The sequence below is a fragment of the Canis lupus genome, chromosome 5 (genome assembly GCF_003254725.2).
Source record: "Canis lupus dingo isolate Sandy chromosome 5, ASM325472v2, whole genome shotgun sequence".
In the NCBI taxonomy this organism is placed as follows: domain Eukaryota; kingdom Metazoa; phylum Chordata; class Mammalia; order Carnivora; family Canidae; genus Canis; species Canis lupus.
This window is the reverse complement of record NC_064247.1, coordinates 27,447,557-27,464,778: the sequence shown is the minus strand read 5'-3', so window position 1 is coordinate 27,464,778 and position 17,222 is coordinate 27,447,557. Positions and strand designations below refer to the sequence as shown.

Below are 17,222 nucleotides of genomic sequence, written 5' to 3'. Positions count from 1 at the left end.
GCTGCTTCACATGGGTATTCACAATGCTTTAGTGTCTATGGACCTGGATTGATACAAATGTGGGGTCACGTAAGGTATGTGTCCAAAACCCAGGCAGCCAGACTCCTCAAAGGTCAGCGTGAGAAGCAAAGCTGCTTCATGTCGCTTTTCTCTAGGAAATCATGTTGATGTCTTAGGATTTGTTTCAAAAGTGACTTTATGAGAAAAAAGTGGGGGGAGGAGGATTTTATGTGTTTAGACCATGGGCGGGAAGGCTGCCTGTGCCCAGTGGTAAAGGGCAGCTCTGTAGGTTGCTGGACCGCCTGGGGTCCCGCAGAGCCCGGCCAGGGTGCCTTCTCAGGACAAGCCCCCACTGACTGCGGCCTGAACCCCCTCTGTGCTTGCACTTCCTCCAGACAAGCTTGTGGGCACCTGCGTCTCCCAGCGGGCATGGCCCAGCCCTTAGTCAGCCTGGGGCCTCTCAAGGCACGTGTCCCCCGACTCCCAGTTAACTTCATACGTTCCGATCTTCCTAACTGCTTTTCCCCCCTGAAAAAAAAATGGCAAAACCATTTAAACTTCTTACTGACTTGTTGACTTTATTTTCAATACTCTGACAAAGCAACTTTATTTCTTGTGTTCTGTAAAGCCAACCTAGCACGAGGGAATCAAGAGAGCCACCACGTCCTAGGAACTGTTAGGAAGGTTCTTCCTGGCATAGTTTTGGGACCTTGGACCTGGTCACACTCTGGGAGTGTTGGTGGGAAAGAAAGGAGACCTAACGGGCCAACGCGCAGCCTGGGAGCGCCTCACGGCCGGAGCTTCTAGCTGTGCGGACGCAGCTTCCTGACCCCTGCGGAGGCCCGCCCGGCCTGGTCACCGGCTTCGGCTCTCAGTGCTCACTGCTCCTCGACTGGCGGGTTAGCTGCGGCCCGAGACCCCGGTGAGACTCTGGGGTGCACTGGGTGGTGGGGGGAGCCCGGGGAGGGAAGACAGAAGTCCAGTTGTGAGGATGGAGGCACATGCAGGGGTAAAGACAGCAAGGGCTAACTTGCGGGGAAGAAGGGACACTGTGACCCACAGAAAGACGCCCCAGCTCAGCGGCAGGTGGGCGGCCTCGCGCCAGCTCACCCCCTCACCTCTTCACGGCGGTGAGACCTTATGACACTGAAAACTGGCTAAAGGATGAAGAACCGGAGAAGGCACAGCCAACAAGGAACAGGAACTTGTACATGCTGGAGATACAGAGTCAGGACTCGGTCCTTTGGGGCAGGAAAGAGCAGGCTCCAGTGGGAGGTACCGCCAGAGAAAGGGTCGGTCTCAACAGAGAGCAAGGCCAGCAGCCCTGTCTCCTAAGCCTTAGGGGTGAAGTTGGCCGAGAGTAGAAGGTGAAGGCCCCTAGAACGTCTTTATTTCCCACAGAGATGAGAGGCTCCGTGTGGGCTCGGACACAGAGCATCTGACACTAAGGAAATTGGGTGGGAGATGGGTCCGTGCAAATACATCACTGCTGCAGCCACTTACAAGTCGGGAGGAAAGTGTGGCTAGAATTACATCTGTAAGCGTGTTCTCAGAGACTTGTACTGGCATGTGAGAGTGGCCTGCAAAACTTTTGTAGAATTTCCAGCACACACGAGGTGTGAGGGGAGGCGCGAGGGCTCATTCTTTTCCATGGTGGGTCTGCAGGAGGACAGCTGGCCGGGAAACTGCTGCACCACGGGGTGTTTACACCTCGTCGTAGAGCAGATTCTTCCCTGAGTGGGGAAAGGGGTCACTTGGCTGGTGCTCGGTCTCACTCAGGGGAGAGGTGGCTTGCCTGCCAGGGCATCAGCCCTCGGAAACACTTCGTGCAAATGCTCACCTGTCCCAGGATGTCCCCTGTGCTGAGTAGGGAGAAGAGGCTGAGGGCACAACACCCGCCGCACACCTGCAGACTCGCCCAGGTGCCAGAGCAAGAAACCAGCAGGAGCAGGATGGGAGGATGAGGACAAGTGTTTGCAGAAAGAGGGGAGGAAGAACTGTCCTGCATCTGGTGTGCGGGAAGGCTCTGTCACAGCGTCGGGGGCAGCCTTTGTCCAGAATGGTTCAAATACAGAAAATAGACTAAATGCTGGCTCTCAAAGCAAGCTCCCCAGTCCGTACCGGATGTCTGTGAATATCTCAAAAGACACTATTCATTTCCTCTTGGCAGCAGCCTATGAAAAGAGGGGGTAAACAAGTTTCCACAGGCCTTTTTTTTTTTTCTATTGCAATCTAAAAAGTTATTTTCATAAATTGTAAAGAAGAATGTTTGTTCCATATCCTTCCTGTTATTTTCAGGGCCTACCATTTAAGGGGAAATAGTGCAATTTTGTAGTTGTAAGAGACGTATTAAATATATTTTTTTATTTTTTTAAAGATTTTATTTATTTATTCATGAGAGACACAGAGAGAAAGAGAGAGGCAGAGACACAGGCAGAGGGAGAAGCAGGCTCCATGCAGGGAGCCTGACGTGGGACTCCATCCCAGGTCTCCAGGATCACGCCCTGGGCCGAAGGTAGGTGCTAAACTGCTGAGTCACCCAGGGATCCCCTACATTTTTTTGATCCCCTATATTTTAAAACCATAAAAGACTTCATGTTGTCAGTCCTAAAATCTACCAGGTGGCTCTACTGTCATTGCATTAGTTTCCATAACTAAATGTTGTGTTAGTGTTCTTCATAGATATCTGGTGAGATACATCTCATTTCACTATGGATTTGGGGCCCTGCTGCCTTCTGAGGACAATGTGTTTTTACCAAGGAGTGTCTTCAATCTCTGTGGCCTTTCATTAGTCTTTGTAATATTTTATTCTCTATCAGGGGATGCAAATGCATGGATCAAGAGGCCCGTCAGAGTCTAGGGCTAGATTAAGTCTATGAAAATGTTATCCCAAGATGATTTTATGCTTACAGACAAGTGGTGCTAAAAGTATGAAACGCTAAAAATTCAGCATGGCATTATTCGGTGAGTTTTCTGAGTGAATAAGCTAGCCTAGTCGCCAGAGCTAACCAACCACATTTTTCTCATACAACCAAATATTTGTCTGAGCTACCAAGGCAGATTATAAGATGTTCCTCTAAGCAGTGTTAGCTCAGAGAGAAGGGAATTGGGTACCACTGTCTACTGTGCATCAATCAGCACAGTCTCTCTGAAGCTCATACTGACCTATTGCAGTGCATCTTGCAGACGATGGCCAGATCTATGTCTCAGAAACTTTGCTCGGAAGCTGCCACTCATCCAACCAACAGCTTTTAATGGAAGATTCTCAGCCAAGATGAAGCCTCTTAGGGACATTGTTGGAGCCTTGCAGTAAAGAATCTCCAGTGGCTCTGCAGAACCAAATAGTCACATTTTGAGGGTCAAGACTAACGGTCAAATGATTCTCATATTTTGAAAGGAATGTCTGCCTGCTTCCAGGACAGTGCAGTTAGATGGAGACACACCCGGGGCCTGGCCTGTGTTCACTGTAAGGGATGAGCAGCAGACACCATCTCCAGGTCTGCCCCTGACCCGGAGGGTCTGTAGCTCTGCGGGCTCGCCTCACAGCAGAGCTGCCAGTGTGTGAGGCTGGGTGGCAAGCACACGGACGTGGGGACAGAGCTGTGACCGAGGACCTCCGCCCTGCCCTTAAGCCCTCGTGGACAGCTGCTGAACAGGAGGCAGGCTGGCATGCGGGGAGAGACCCAGGCCTGTGCCCTGACCCCTCTACCCTCCAGCTCCAGGACCTAGGGCTTCTGTGGGTCAGTCACTGCCTCAAAAATGTGAATCCTAGGAGTGACAGTAGTATTTCCTGGGGCTTTTGAGAATGAAATGAGTTAATTTTATCATAAAAGCAGTTTTAATGTTTTGGGGTTTTTTTTATGGGGGGGTGTTTTTTGTTTGTTTGTTTGTTTTTTGTTTTGTTTTGTTTTTTTTGTAGTGCTTTAAAGATTTTCTAAAGCCAGCTTAATCTTGAAGTACTTCCCTTCACCCTACCCTCTTCCAAAGGTTAGAGCAATTTAAATAACCCCAGTTGTGCTGTGTCAGGGGGAAGGACTGAGCGGCTCTCGCAGCTGTGGCCGGGGTTTGGGCAGCAGACAGGCTGGAGGGGAGTTCACAGCCGTGAGTCCTGCTCTCTAGACACGGATGTGGGCAAAAGCGAGTCCACACACATAGCTGGAAAGATGGAAACACGGCTCTTGCAGAGAGTACTTCAAAGTCTGCACTCGAGCCACTGCAGATGGAGAGGCCAAACATGCTTCTCTTTCATATTCACTCTGAAACAGCATGTGGCCAGGTCCTGGAGAGATGTGGGCCACGAGGGCCGTGTGCAACCAGAAGCAGAAAGCAGCATGCCGACATCAGGAAGGCGAGGAGCAGAGTATATTTGGGTACTAGAAAGTCATACTGTTGGGGTAACATACACGCTTGAGAAGACTATATTTTGTATGTGTTATAAGGGGATTACCAAAAAGAAATCTTCCCTTTCAGATTATTTACCTTGTTTAAAGGCAGACATTCACTGAGGAAAAGGAACTAGATGACACAATAATAATCTTGTAACCTAGTTTAAAACACGAATGATCTCTCCTATATATACTTATTTACTCTCTAGCTCTTCCATTTTATAGTAACAGTGATAAATGAATATTTGAGATACTTTGAGGATCACTAGCCATAAGTCTAATATAGTCCATACTTGATTTTAAAAATTTTGAAGATTATTTTAGAGAGAGAGAGTGAGAAAGCAAGAGAGAGTGCCTGCAAGTCAGGGGGGCAGAGGGAGAGAACCACAAGCTGACTCCCCTCTGAGCACAGAGCCTGGCACGGGGCTCTATCCTACCACCTGGAGATCACGACTAAGCGTAAACCAAGAGTCAGATGCTTAACCAACTGAGCCAGCCTATCAACCCTTAATTAAAAATTTTCTAAGCAGTGTGTTATTAATTATGATTTATAAGATTTATACAGCAAGAGGAAAAAGAAAGTAGTTTGCAAAAGCCAAAAATATGGTTGAAACATCAAGCTGCCTATTTTAATTAGCAACCTGAATTTAATAAGCTAATAAAATTCTTAAAAGCACCAGCATCATTGTAGACATGCTCACACATCTGAACATTCTTTCTCTTGGTTCTCCCCTTACTCTTTGTCCTTTTCCTCCTACATTTCCATCAGATTTTCCATTCATCCTGGGTCCCTCCAACCTCTTAGGAACAAGGGTTCCATCCTTCACCTGCTGACTTTCTTAACCTCATGCTGTCCTTGGGAAATCTCATCTACTATGAAATAATGAATTATTGTCTACAATTCTACTTTTCCAAACCCAACCTTGGCCTTTCTCTACACTTAGGACTCCTGTGTCGCCTGGGACATTTCCGGGTAGCTTAGACTTATGGTGGCTTAGCAGCGCACAGTGGTGTTTCCATCCAGCTTTCTCATCCTTCCCTGTTTCCCAGTCCATGGAGCCACTATATGGTTTCTGAACTTAAACTAAGTATCTTGCATTTACTCCCTAGTATTTGCTGGCCTGTTTATCTTTTTTGCTTCTCTTTAAATGATTATGAGTGTATTCTTACCTCGCACCCATTCCTCCTTCCAGTTTGAATGACATTGGATTAACACACAGCTCTCTTCTTGACACTAAGATCTATTCAGTTTTTCAAGGCAACTGGGTCCCAAAATTTGGTTTTTCTCAGGCCTTTTTTCAAGAAGACTAATTAGGAAATGAATAATCTGAAACATACTCTTCAGATGTCTTCAGTTCCCTTAATCCACATGGCCCCAGCCTCACCTGTTCTTTGGATCTTCAATTTAGAATCATGCCTGGACATTAAACCTACCTGATAATAACATAAATATGGTTATTGGATTCATTGAAGAGTAAAATTTCTCAATACAGATGGATCTTTAAAGTGCCCAGTATTCATTTTATGTGTCATTCTTCTCTCTTTCCTAGTGCTTACTATAAACTTTTACTTCCTAACTGAAGCTGGCCATTTCCAACCCCAGGATAATCTTGACTTTTATTTACCACAGAAACAAAATATAATGCCTACCAACTTTTTGATGTCTTCTTTCTGCCTCAAAAACCTCTGACTTGACTCGTCCTTATGGAAAGGATACTATGTTCTGTGTGGAATTTTTCTCTTGTCCAAAAATTGATGCTAAGGTCCAAAGTCAAGACCAGAAGTTCCTAAACATTCCACATTCTAAACTCAAGATCCAAAGTCAAGACCAGAAGTTCCTAAACATTCCACATTCTAAACTCAGAAATCTATCATCTGTTGGTCAGACCATCTTCCACAGGACTTACTGCAAGGGGCATCAGAGAACCCATCCCACAACCATTGCCTCATATAACCCAGCTCATCATGTAAGAAAATTGAGGAGAGAGTTTTTGGGCCTTTGGGCCTTTTTGTAGAGTGTGATGTTCTGTAAAAGAAACTATGCTTCCTTCATTCTCTTCCCTACGGAGAGGCTTTTCATCTCCAAATTGAGAAAGGATACAAGAAAAATCACTCATAAAATGCAGAGTTCTGCAAAAATACGACACTAGCATTTTGTTCCCCATTGAAAATTCATTTAACCTTTGGACAAGTTAATATACCCTTTGATGCTAGAGCAGGAGCAAAAGCCCTGGAGAGAGAGGGCATGAGGAAGAATGAGGAGAACAGGAATGCTTCCTATATATCCTGGCTTTCCAGAGATCTAAGGTTGTGTGCCAAACCTTGTCTTTAGGTCCTGGAGTTGGAAGTCTTGGAAGGAAGGTGAAGTTGTGGATGTGATAATAACGTGGATTAAGGTGAGTTCTGGACAGATTAGAAGAGAATTGAACCTTGTCCATGGTGGTACAAGCCAATGGATAAGGAATCTTTGTGTCTTCAACCCCTCCTCCCCAGGGAAAGCTCAGGAAGAGAAAAGAGAGGTAGTCAGAGTAAACCACACCCCAGTTCCAAGCTTATAGAGCTGCCTACTTTCTGTAGGGGATCTTTCTGTTGCAGAGGGAATAAAAACCAAATAAGAAACAACAAAAAAACTTAAAGAAATTAGATCAATGATTTTGAATGATCAAGATTAAAAACTTAGTAACACTTAAGAGAGTGCTAGAATTGAGCTAAAATTTTTAAGAGGGCTACCACCAAGCAGAAAGATATCACTGAAAGCAGGAATCAAAAAAATTTAAAACTATCTGAAGTTTGTGTGATTATTAATTTAAAAATAAATCATAAATAGCACAAGGGTCGGCAGGTATGTATTTTAACATTCTCCTTAAACCTTAGTTATTTAATTTCTTTGAACAAAGATCTGAATTGGAGATTTAAAAAATACGTAGAAAAAATAATCTATTAATCAGTACTTGGTGTTTTTATGTCAAATAATAGACTTGATTTTCCGTTTTAATCAATGCAAATTATTATTACCCACAATGTCTCCATCTTTTCTTCTTCTTTACAGAGTTATACATGTGGCAGGATTTAAGTCAAATCTCTTAAACCCTCTTTACTCTTTAAATTCCTATTTGTTGTATTCATTATTTATTTATTTTTTTTAAATATTTTTTTTTAATTTTTATTTATTTATGATAGTCACACACAGAGAGAGAGAGAGGCAGAGACACAGGCAGAGGGAGAGGCAGAGACACAGGCAGAGGGAGAAGCAGGCTCCATGCACCGGGAGCCTGACGTGGGATTCGATCCCGGGTCTCCAGGATCGCGCCCTGGGCCAAAGGCAGGCGCTAAACCGCTGCGCCACCCAGGGATCCCGTATTCATTATTTAAACATTAAATTCAATGCTTAGTGGTTGTTCTCCACTATTTTATGAGGGTCTGCTGTAGCATTCAAGTCTTGGATGTGATAAATGTAATTTACATATGCCTCCAGACAAATCTGAATGAACGCAGTAGGTACTCTGAAAGCATATGGCTATATGCTGCAAATAAGATCTCCCTTACTTTTCCAGCATCATTTAGTGTTATTTCACGGACCCTTTCTGGAAGGTTGGGAAACTACCCTTGAAGAGTTACTAGCTATACCAACAAAGCCATAAGATTTGTTCAAAACTGTAGTGGTCACCACATAATGAATGATCCTGTCAGGGTGTATCTGACTGACCCACTGACCCATTCTGCATTCATAGTCTGCTGCAACATTTCTGAAGTGCCAGAGAGCCCCGACGGGTTGTCGTGGGGCCCACAGGCAGAAATCACCCAGCTCATTCTGGAGTAGGCGTGTTGATAGAGAGCTCCCTCCTTCACTTGTACAATTATCTGCACGATTGAAAACTAAATTTAAATATTTTCCGGCGGGGGGGCAGGGATGCCAGTTTGATGTTCTGTTACCAAAAAAAAATATATATATATATATTTACATGTGATATGAGAAAATTGTATTGCTGGGTACAGTAATTTAGCATGTGTTAAAATTAAGTATCTCAAATATCTACAGAGCCTGAAAAGGTGGATGGAAATGAGCTGCTTTCCAAGCTAATGGCACAGGAAATGACAGCTACACTGCTCTCTTTTCCTCACACTTATAATGATCTGTTTCTCTCAGGGTTTGAAAGAACGTAAGATCTCGCTGCTTTCCACTCTGGGGTATAGAAGATTCAGAGAAATGAGTCTCGGGCTCTGGTGTGAGCTCAGAAGTGCCTAGTAGCTTCACTTGTGATGCTCAGTCTCCACATGTGGTGCGTAAGCAACCAGGCAGACCTAGCTGCCCCTCCGGCCTCTCCACTTTCTGCCCTGCTTTGATAAGGCAAAAATTTTTACAATTTTTATATCTTTTCCTTCTCTAGAAAGATCCTCTGTGAACCTGTATGATGTCTAATCTATACAGGCCAAATTGTTCTACATGTTCCTTTTTCCTATACAGACTTTCTTGAGGATCCCTTCAATCTGCATTTCAGAAGATGGGAAGGGAAGTCCACTAAAGTGCTCCCCACAGAATGGGGTTCCCAGAGCAACGCTGTAGGACGTCATCCCCCCAAATCCTGACCCAACTGCGGCCATGACCAAATGGGTTTTGCTGCTTTAAAACACTGTTAGTGTTTTGTTACACAGCCTTGAATTGCTAGAACAAGAGACAATCATGTCGCTGTCAGGATGTTGGTGTGCAGTGAACATCGTGGGAAGAAAATACATGGGGATGTTGTGTGCTTGAAGATTAAAAAAAAACGTGTTTTCAGAGGTGATGAGAAAGATGTGATTTTATATCTGAAGTTAACTGTAGACATATTCTAAACCATGTTTTATCTCTGAGAAAATTGATTATGAGGGAGGTGAAGAAGCTGGCTCTATGTCAGCAGGTTACATTGTGCCACAATTGCTGCTTTCTGAATTCCTGAAAATGTTCAATATGGAGGAAGATGAGAATTAAAGTCTCTTAGTGACAACATAAAGGTTAATAAAATTTAAAAGGACAGGAGGCTTCAAATATGACTTTCTATTAAGTCTGTCATAAACACATAGGAATAGACCCTGGCTTTTAAAAGGAAAAAGGCTAAAAAAAATAAATAAATAAATAATAAATAAATAAATAAATAAATAAAAGGAAAAAGGCTGATAAAAACGTCTTTCCGCAGTATGTCTGTATATTGACACTTGTGATATATTTTAAGTGTATTCTCCTTGTGTGAGCTGAATATACTCGTGGTAATCACAGAGGGGAAAAAGGAGAGTCCGGGATTCATAGCCTCTTGTATTATGTGTACATGTTTATACACATGAAAATATATGGACATGCATTCCTATTTTACATCTGTATTGAGCATCACAAAATCAAGAACTTTTAACATCATAGCCAGCAAAAACAGCTTACATGTAGGTGTAATTAGCAATGTGAAGCTGCTGTGGAAGCCCCATCACGTTCCTCATGTTGGATTAAATGTTGAACTGTAGGAACAGATTCTCCATTCTCAACATCATCTCAGTTATAATCTATAAAACATCATTTACTACACATAATGTCAAAAGCCGTGGCTTCATTGATAAAGGTACATTATGAAGAGGCATATGTAAGCATTAATCCTATAAAGGAAAAAAACACAACAAAAAAGTTTTAGCTATAGGAAGCTTTAATGTAAGGATGGAGAAAGGACCCCATGCATAGGTGGTGTCATTTTGAGGACAATTCTACATCCTATGGAGCCAAAGCTGACCTGTACAAAATCCTAACTTCTCTCATTAATCACTCTGAACTGTTTCTATCTCCCACACATGATAATAACATAAATATGGTTATTGGATTCATTGAAGAGTAAAATTTCTCAACACAGATGGATCTTTAAAGTGCCCAGTATTCATTTTATGTGTCATTCTTCTCTCTTTCCTAGTGCTTCTCTCTTTCCTAGTGATGTTACTTCTCCATTGCCCGTTTCAAACCTCAGACACAACCCAGGTGGCAGGAAGAGGTGAAGGTATGGTTACTCTGAAGGCCGTGCCGATAAAACATGTAGGGTTTTTGGCGTTGGGCTCATGTCTAGGTGACTCAATGCATGGAACTCACATCCAGAAAAGAAGGTTACTGAGACCAGAAACTCACCAGAGATGACTCTTGCATGAACAGCGTTGTAGAGAGGTCATATAGCACAGGTGATGTGGGTACCCATGGTACCATATTAATCCCAGCTCAGTCGTCCAATAGTTTTGTCTTTAACAATTTCAACAATATTTACACCAATTTAATGGAATTCACAAAATAATTAAATGAGTAAATTAATATAAGTACTTAGAGTTTCAGAATATAAATTCTTAATTGATGGTAAATACTGCTAGCTATTTTTCATGATAACTTGTTCTCATGCACAAGTAAATCTTTAATAAGATTAATAAAGTTAATGTCAAGTTAATTCGTGATGGGTACAATTTCAATTTACTGTTATATTTTAGTATAAAATATATTAATCATGTGGAAAATACAGAGAGTCATGTAAAAACAGCAGCATACCCATCACTCAGCTTTTAAAAAATCTTGATACTCTTTCATTTTAACTTTAGAGTTTGTTTTGTTCAAAAAATAAAACTATGTACATACTGGTAGCCCTTGGTACACAAGAACCAATCCCATTTTCTTTCCTTGCAATCCAAAGAGAATCTTGTTAGTACATGTAGAATGTCATCCTTATGTTTTCCTACCTTTAAAAGTATATTACTGTAAGCTTTTCAAAAATTGTTTTTTTAGATTTGTGCATCTCTCTCTCTGTCTCTAAGTATCTCTGTCTCTCTACACATATGTATACATACAATGTATGCTCATTTTGTATATATATATATACATATAACTATAACTGTACAACTGTATAACTGTTGTTAACTGTATAACTGTATAACTGCCGTATAACTGTATAACTGTTATAAGCTTCCCATGTATGAATATATTAGGCTTAAAATCTATTGTCTTGTTAATGAGCATTTAGGCAGCTTATTTTTTTAAGATTTTATTTATTTACTTTAGAGAGAGAGAAAGAGAGCACAAACAGAGGGAGCAGAGCAGAGGGAGAAGCAGACTCCCCTCTGAGCAGGAAGCTTGATGTGGAACTTGATCCCAGGACCCTGAGGTCATGCCCAAGGCAGATGCTTTACCTACTGAGCCACCCGGGTGCCCCAGCATTTACATAGTTTAAATATTTGCCACGTTATACACATCTCCTTGTGCCTCATCTTCATTTTTAAATTGGAAATATTAATAGTAACCCCCCCATAGGATTGTTGTGAAGAACAAAATACATAATAAATATAAGAATTTTACTTGGTGCTACATAAATACTATGCATCTCCTAGTGTTGTAAATACTGTTTCAAAGATCCTCCTGCACTCAGCAATCTGACTCCAAGTGTCAGGTGGAGAGATAACACCCAGAAGTGGAAATATATGGTCTTCCAGTGTGTGCTTCGTCAACTTGACTATAATTTTCCAGTCGGCTCTCAAAAGTAATTGTACTATTTTATGTTCTCAGGATTATATGGAATCTAGAGTCAGAATCCCTAAGAACCAGCTGTGTGACCTTGACAAGATAATTCTCTGTGACTAGGTTTTCTCATCTGTCAAGTGACTGTAACAATAATGTCTATCTTACTGGGTTGCAGTAGGGATGAAATAAGTTACATGTACAAAACATTTGGAACAACGTGTCCCACACCTCGACTGGACTGTAAATACTAGCTCTCAAAACTGTCACCAGCAGCTTAAGAAAGTTCCCATTTTTCCATGGGTAGCTGTAATTGCCTAATTTATTTTGTTGTTCCCTCCCTCCCTCGCTCCCTTCCTTCTCTGTCTCTTTCTTTCTTTCTTTGCCAAATTGATGTGTGTGAAATAATGCTCCATGTTTGCTTTGATTTTCTCTGATAAATAGACAGGTTACGTCTTGGAGGAGTCCCACCTTGCTGACAGTGGTGATGTTAGTCTTTGAGCTGTTTCTGAAACCAATCCCTGGCTCTCCCTCCTGCTTTCTTTGGGTCAGGGGCTTCAACCTGATTCTCCTCCCTCTTCTACCCCATGCAGATATTTATTTATTTATTTATTGAATCACTGGATATTCTTTTAATTTTTTTCTTTTTGTATATCCTATTTTCATATGACCCATTTCCATAGTCATCTCACTGCTTTGTGTTGGGAGCAGAGGGCTTGTCTCCTTTATAAATTTACAGACCAACTTGACTTAAAAATATTTTTTTCCTGAAAATAATTTATGTTCACTGTGGACAACATAGAAATAGATGAGAAGCATTAATACAATAAATAAAAACCACCTATACTTCTAGTTAGGAAACATTTTTTCTGCCTTACAGATATGGTGGCTTTGGTGATTATTCCAGTAGCCAAAACGATCCCTCAGCAAAGCTCATAGGGTGAGCACCTACCTGAGCATGAAAACACAGTCTGAGGGAAGGGATGTCTTCCTTTCAAATGATCTGCTAATTCTTTGCAGCCCATAGTTCTTTGATTTCTATGAATCCACAGAAGCAGGCCCACCAAACAGGGTTTTGTCTGCTAACCTGGAAAAGTCTTAATATGAACGAGTCACTGGCAATGGGATCATTTTTAAGTCTGCTCCATTAAGAAACATTTTTTATTAAAGATTTTATTTATTTATTCATGAGAGACACAGCACAAGAGGGAGAGGCAGAGACACGGGCAGAGGGAGAAGCAGGTTCCATGCAGGGAGCCAGATGCCGGACTCGATCCTGATCCCAGATCTCCAGGAACACAAGCTGGGCCAAAGGCAGCGCTAAACCGCTGAGCCACCCGGGCTGCCCAGGAAACATTTTTAACACTGTTTTATATTTCCATAAAATGAAATCTAAATGAGATTATATATTAATGCCACTGCATAGGAAACTATACAAATTGTGAAAAATCATATCAAAATGTTCTCCATCACAGTTTGATTACATAATGATATAGTATTAAAATAAATTGAATCAAAAGTCAAATCTAAAATTTGAAAGATAATGTAAGAAAAAGCAGTTACATGGACTTAAAAAAGTAAAGTGTATAATAATTTAAGCAGGAAACAGGGTAAAGGTTTGTATTGTTAAATAAAGTCATGGGATGGTTCCTTTTAAAGAATAAAATACATAAACCAGTTGGTAATGTAAAGATGAAAAGATATAGGGGATTGTACAAAATTTGGCATGAACAAAGAGATATAATGACACTTTGTATTTTATAATTAAAATAATAAAATATGTTTGAAATTATTTTCTAGGAAATATAGATTGCCAAAATGACCACAAAATCAAGTCAGTAAGCTAATAGACAAAAAGCCTTGGAAATTTTTTATGATACTTATCAAAAAACTACTAACAAAAAAGATGCTCCCAGAAGGTTTTATAGTTAAATTTATTGTAAATTCAAACACATATTTCTGGGGCTATTTAACCCATTAGGAACAGAAAAAAAAAAAGGATAATTTCCCAGTAATAGTAATTTCCCAGTAATTGAAAACATGTACCATAACCCTGATACAAAAAATAGTACATATAAAGCGCATAAAACTTGAAATAGATCTCACTTATAAGATGCAAAAATCTCGAATAAAGTTTTAGCAAGTCAAGTGCAAGAGAATATCAGTTGAATGGTGAGCTATAACTCATAAGTTGAAAAGGAAATAATGCTTAAATATTTTAAAAATCAAAATCTTCATGTTAATAAGTCAAAAAAACTCTGCTCATCTTAGCGACAAAAGTACATGTAGTAAATTTCCACATTTTTACATAATTTGTTAAAATCAAAGAATCTACAAGTAGTTTGTTACTCTTATAAAAAGTAATTCTCAATTTCATCTGGTGTACTTGTATACATGTATATCTATATCTATGCTGAATTTGAAATAAAACTTTTCTTCTTTACTTTAAAACTTCTTTAGATTTTGAGTAACATTAAATCATTAAAAATTAAAAATTTTTTTTGAATTTTTATTTAAATAACTGGAGTTTTTTAAGATTTTATTTATTTATTCATGAGAGATACACAGAGAGAGAGAGGCAGAGACACAGGCAGAGGGAGAAGCAGGCTCCATGCAGGGAGACTGACGTGGGACTCCATCCCGGGTCTCCAGGATCACACCCTGAAGACAGGCGCCAAACCGCTGAGCCACCCGGGCTGTCCCATAACTGGAGTTATTTAAACTCCGGTGAGTTAACATAGTGTGATATTAGTTTCAAGTATGCAATATAGTGACTCAGCACTTCCATACATCACCTGGTGCTCATCAGGACAGGTGTGCTCCTTCATCCCCATCACCTGCTCCCCCCATCCCATCCCCTCCCCTCTGGTGACCAGCAGTGTATTCTCTGTAGTTCAGAGTCTGTTTCTTTTCTCTTCTTTTTCTTTCTTCCCTTTGCTCGTTTATTTTGTTTTTTACATTCCACATATGAGCGACATGATATGGTGTTCCTCTCTCTCTGATTGACATTAAATCTATAAGTTATTTTAGAGAAGAGTTGTAATTATGCTATATCATTACATTTCCTAAAACTATATTTTTCAGAATGCTTGCTCTACCGATATGAATAAACGTCCCTTGAAGGAAAGATTCCATCAAGAAATAAGTTTGAGGTACACAGGTCAACATAATCTTTTGTTTTAAGACTATTTGAGAGAGAGAGAAATTGAGTATGGTTTCTAAAATGTATTTGGCCATTAACCACCCCACTTTCCTTTCCTATTTCTTCAATGTCCATTGGTAAAATGTACAAGTAAAGGTTTCTTACTAAGAGGAACCAGATCCTGACTCTTGATCTCTTAGTTTTAAGACTGTTTGCCAGTGAAATCGAATATGATTGTATATGAAAAGTTGTACCACCAACTTTCTTTATTATTTTCCTAAACTGGATATTATAATTGTATCTATTTAATAGTCTTTTGCCTTAAAGAATCTCATTAAATTTCCATTCAAAAGAAAACATCAACAATATTGGTTTCATGAATTATAACTTTCCTTCATTGAATGAACTTTCATGAGATGCTTCATAAGAGCCAGATGTCTTCTAAAACAAGAGTATTCAAATTAAATAAAACAGGCAGAAAAAGGCCTAACCCACAATCACTGTCAAGCAGTAATTGCTTAATTTGTCAGAATACATTCCCCCTTCAGCACACTTTTTGAGTATGTAACTTCAAAATACACACATTGCCTTATTCATAAAGTTATATGCATTTACTGTTGTGCCTATATATTGAGTAGATTATAAAACTTACTTTTTTAAAAAGTTGAAACTGTACAATATTTAGAACCATTTTTGACACATGGTCCAATACCTACAGTGTCTTTTTAGGGGTAAAATTCTGGAAGTCATAATTTCATGCTCAGAATAAGAGCAAAATTAGATTTTATAGCAGCTCTGAAGTCACTCTGACCCACCACATTGGCCATTATCACTGACGTTTGCTGAGTCCTGGGAAGAAAAGAGCCTGTACTGGACAAGAAGGTACAATATAAAGATATCAGATGGAATCCTTGGTGGTTTTCTAACCACCTGCACAGGATACAAGTAATTTACCTTCACTCCTTAGTGAAGAAATAATACTTTTTCCACTTGTATCTTTTTTTTTTTAAGGTTTTATTTTTAAGTGATCTCTATACTAAATGTGGGCTCAAACGTGTGTTCAGTCCTGAGATGGAGAGTTCCATGCTCAATCCCCCAAGCCAGTCAGGTGCCCCTCTTCTTGTATCTTTTATATGGAAAATCTTAGAAACAGAGAGTATACTCTATAAGAATAATAGATCTCTGCTTGTCACCCATTTTATTCACGGATAACAAAGTTACCCAATATGGTTTTTCTCCAGGGTTAACTAAATTAAATGACATACTAAGCTTATATTAAATTATTTTACCATTTCTCGTCCTGGAATGGAAAAATAAAATGTATTAACAGAGGGAAGTATTTTAGTCATTTTTGTAACTGTGCCACATGGGCCACTGCATATACAGATGGGAGTCTGAGGACTCCTAAACCAAAAGCAATTAGTGGGGAAAACCTTTCAGTGATGACCTCCCATTTGGAAATATACAATGGGCAAGGCTGCAATTTTATACTAAATATAATAAAAATTCATGGAAGCAGACCTGGATCTTTCCCATTCACAGGAGGATGTGGAGGCCTTTCTTTTAGCCATTGATCCCCTGAGGAAAAACCAGCCCTAGACTTTGATTCCCTGGTCCCTGCAAGTGAGGCACAACTGCAGAGGCTTCAAGAGGCAACACAGTGCACTCTGGCTCCAGTTACTGCTGCAATGTCTACTTTATTCCTATCCATTTGGAATAATATATTAAAAATAAAATAATGTCTTTTAATATATTAAAAATAATAGACTAAAATGTTTTCACTTCCTTAAGTGAATGCAGAGTCTTGTTTTGCAAAGCCAAAAATAAACTGTACTGAGGGATTTTTCATCCCACTTCTCACCTTTTGCCCAGAAAAACAGTGACCAATGATGGCCATGTATTTTTTTCAGAGGCAGCATGATCTCAAAGAATTCTTATTTTGGGACCAGATTTCAGTCTTGATGCATATTTAAAACCATACTTAGAGATGAGGTCGTCAAGAGTGCTTTCTTTGGAATGAATTCCTGATGTTGAAATTTTTTTATGAAGCCATTTTCTGATTTGACATTACATCTTAGATGCAGAGTTGAGCATGGTTGAACAGTTTGGTTTCTTGGAAATCCTCAAAGTAAATTAGGATTCAGCAGCAGCAAGTCAGTTTTCAGCTGCTCTAAGCATTTCGTTATTACATATTATT

At 40.2% G+C, this 17,222-nt stretch overlaps 1 long non-coding RNA gene across 13 annotated transcripts in view; it reads right to left on the bottom strand.

The window, feature by feature from the left end:
• LOC112671428 (uncharacterized) overlaps positions 1–17,222 on the bottom strand; it is a 56,247-nt gene that overhangs the window by 12,816 nt on the left and 26,209 nt on the right. For 6 of the 13 annotated variants that reach the window (XR_004815779.2, XR_004815782.2, XR_004815781.2 and 3 more), the window contains exons 4-7: positions 12,836–12,980; positions 10,519–10,626; positions 9,796–10,004; positions 3,166–3,329 (exon numbers count right to left, since the gene is read on the bottom strand). The exons of 1 other annotated variant lie outside the window; for it this stretch is intronic. This is a non-coding gene — a long non-coding RNA (uncharacterized LOC112671428). Of the gene's footprint in view, positions 1–574; positions 2,175–3,165; positions 3,330–9,795; positions 10,005–10,518; positions 10,627–12,835; positions 12,981–13,020; positions 13,226–17,222 lie in introns of those variants that run through there. 6 more of the 13 variants (XR_003143630.3, XR_004815778.2, XR_004815780.2 and 3 more) reach the window with 4 other exon arrangements.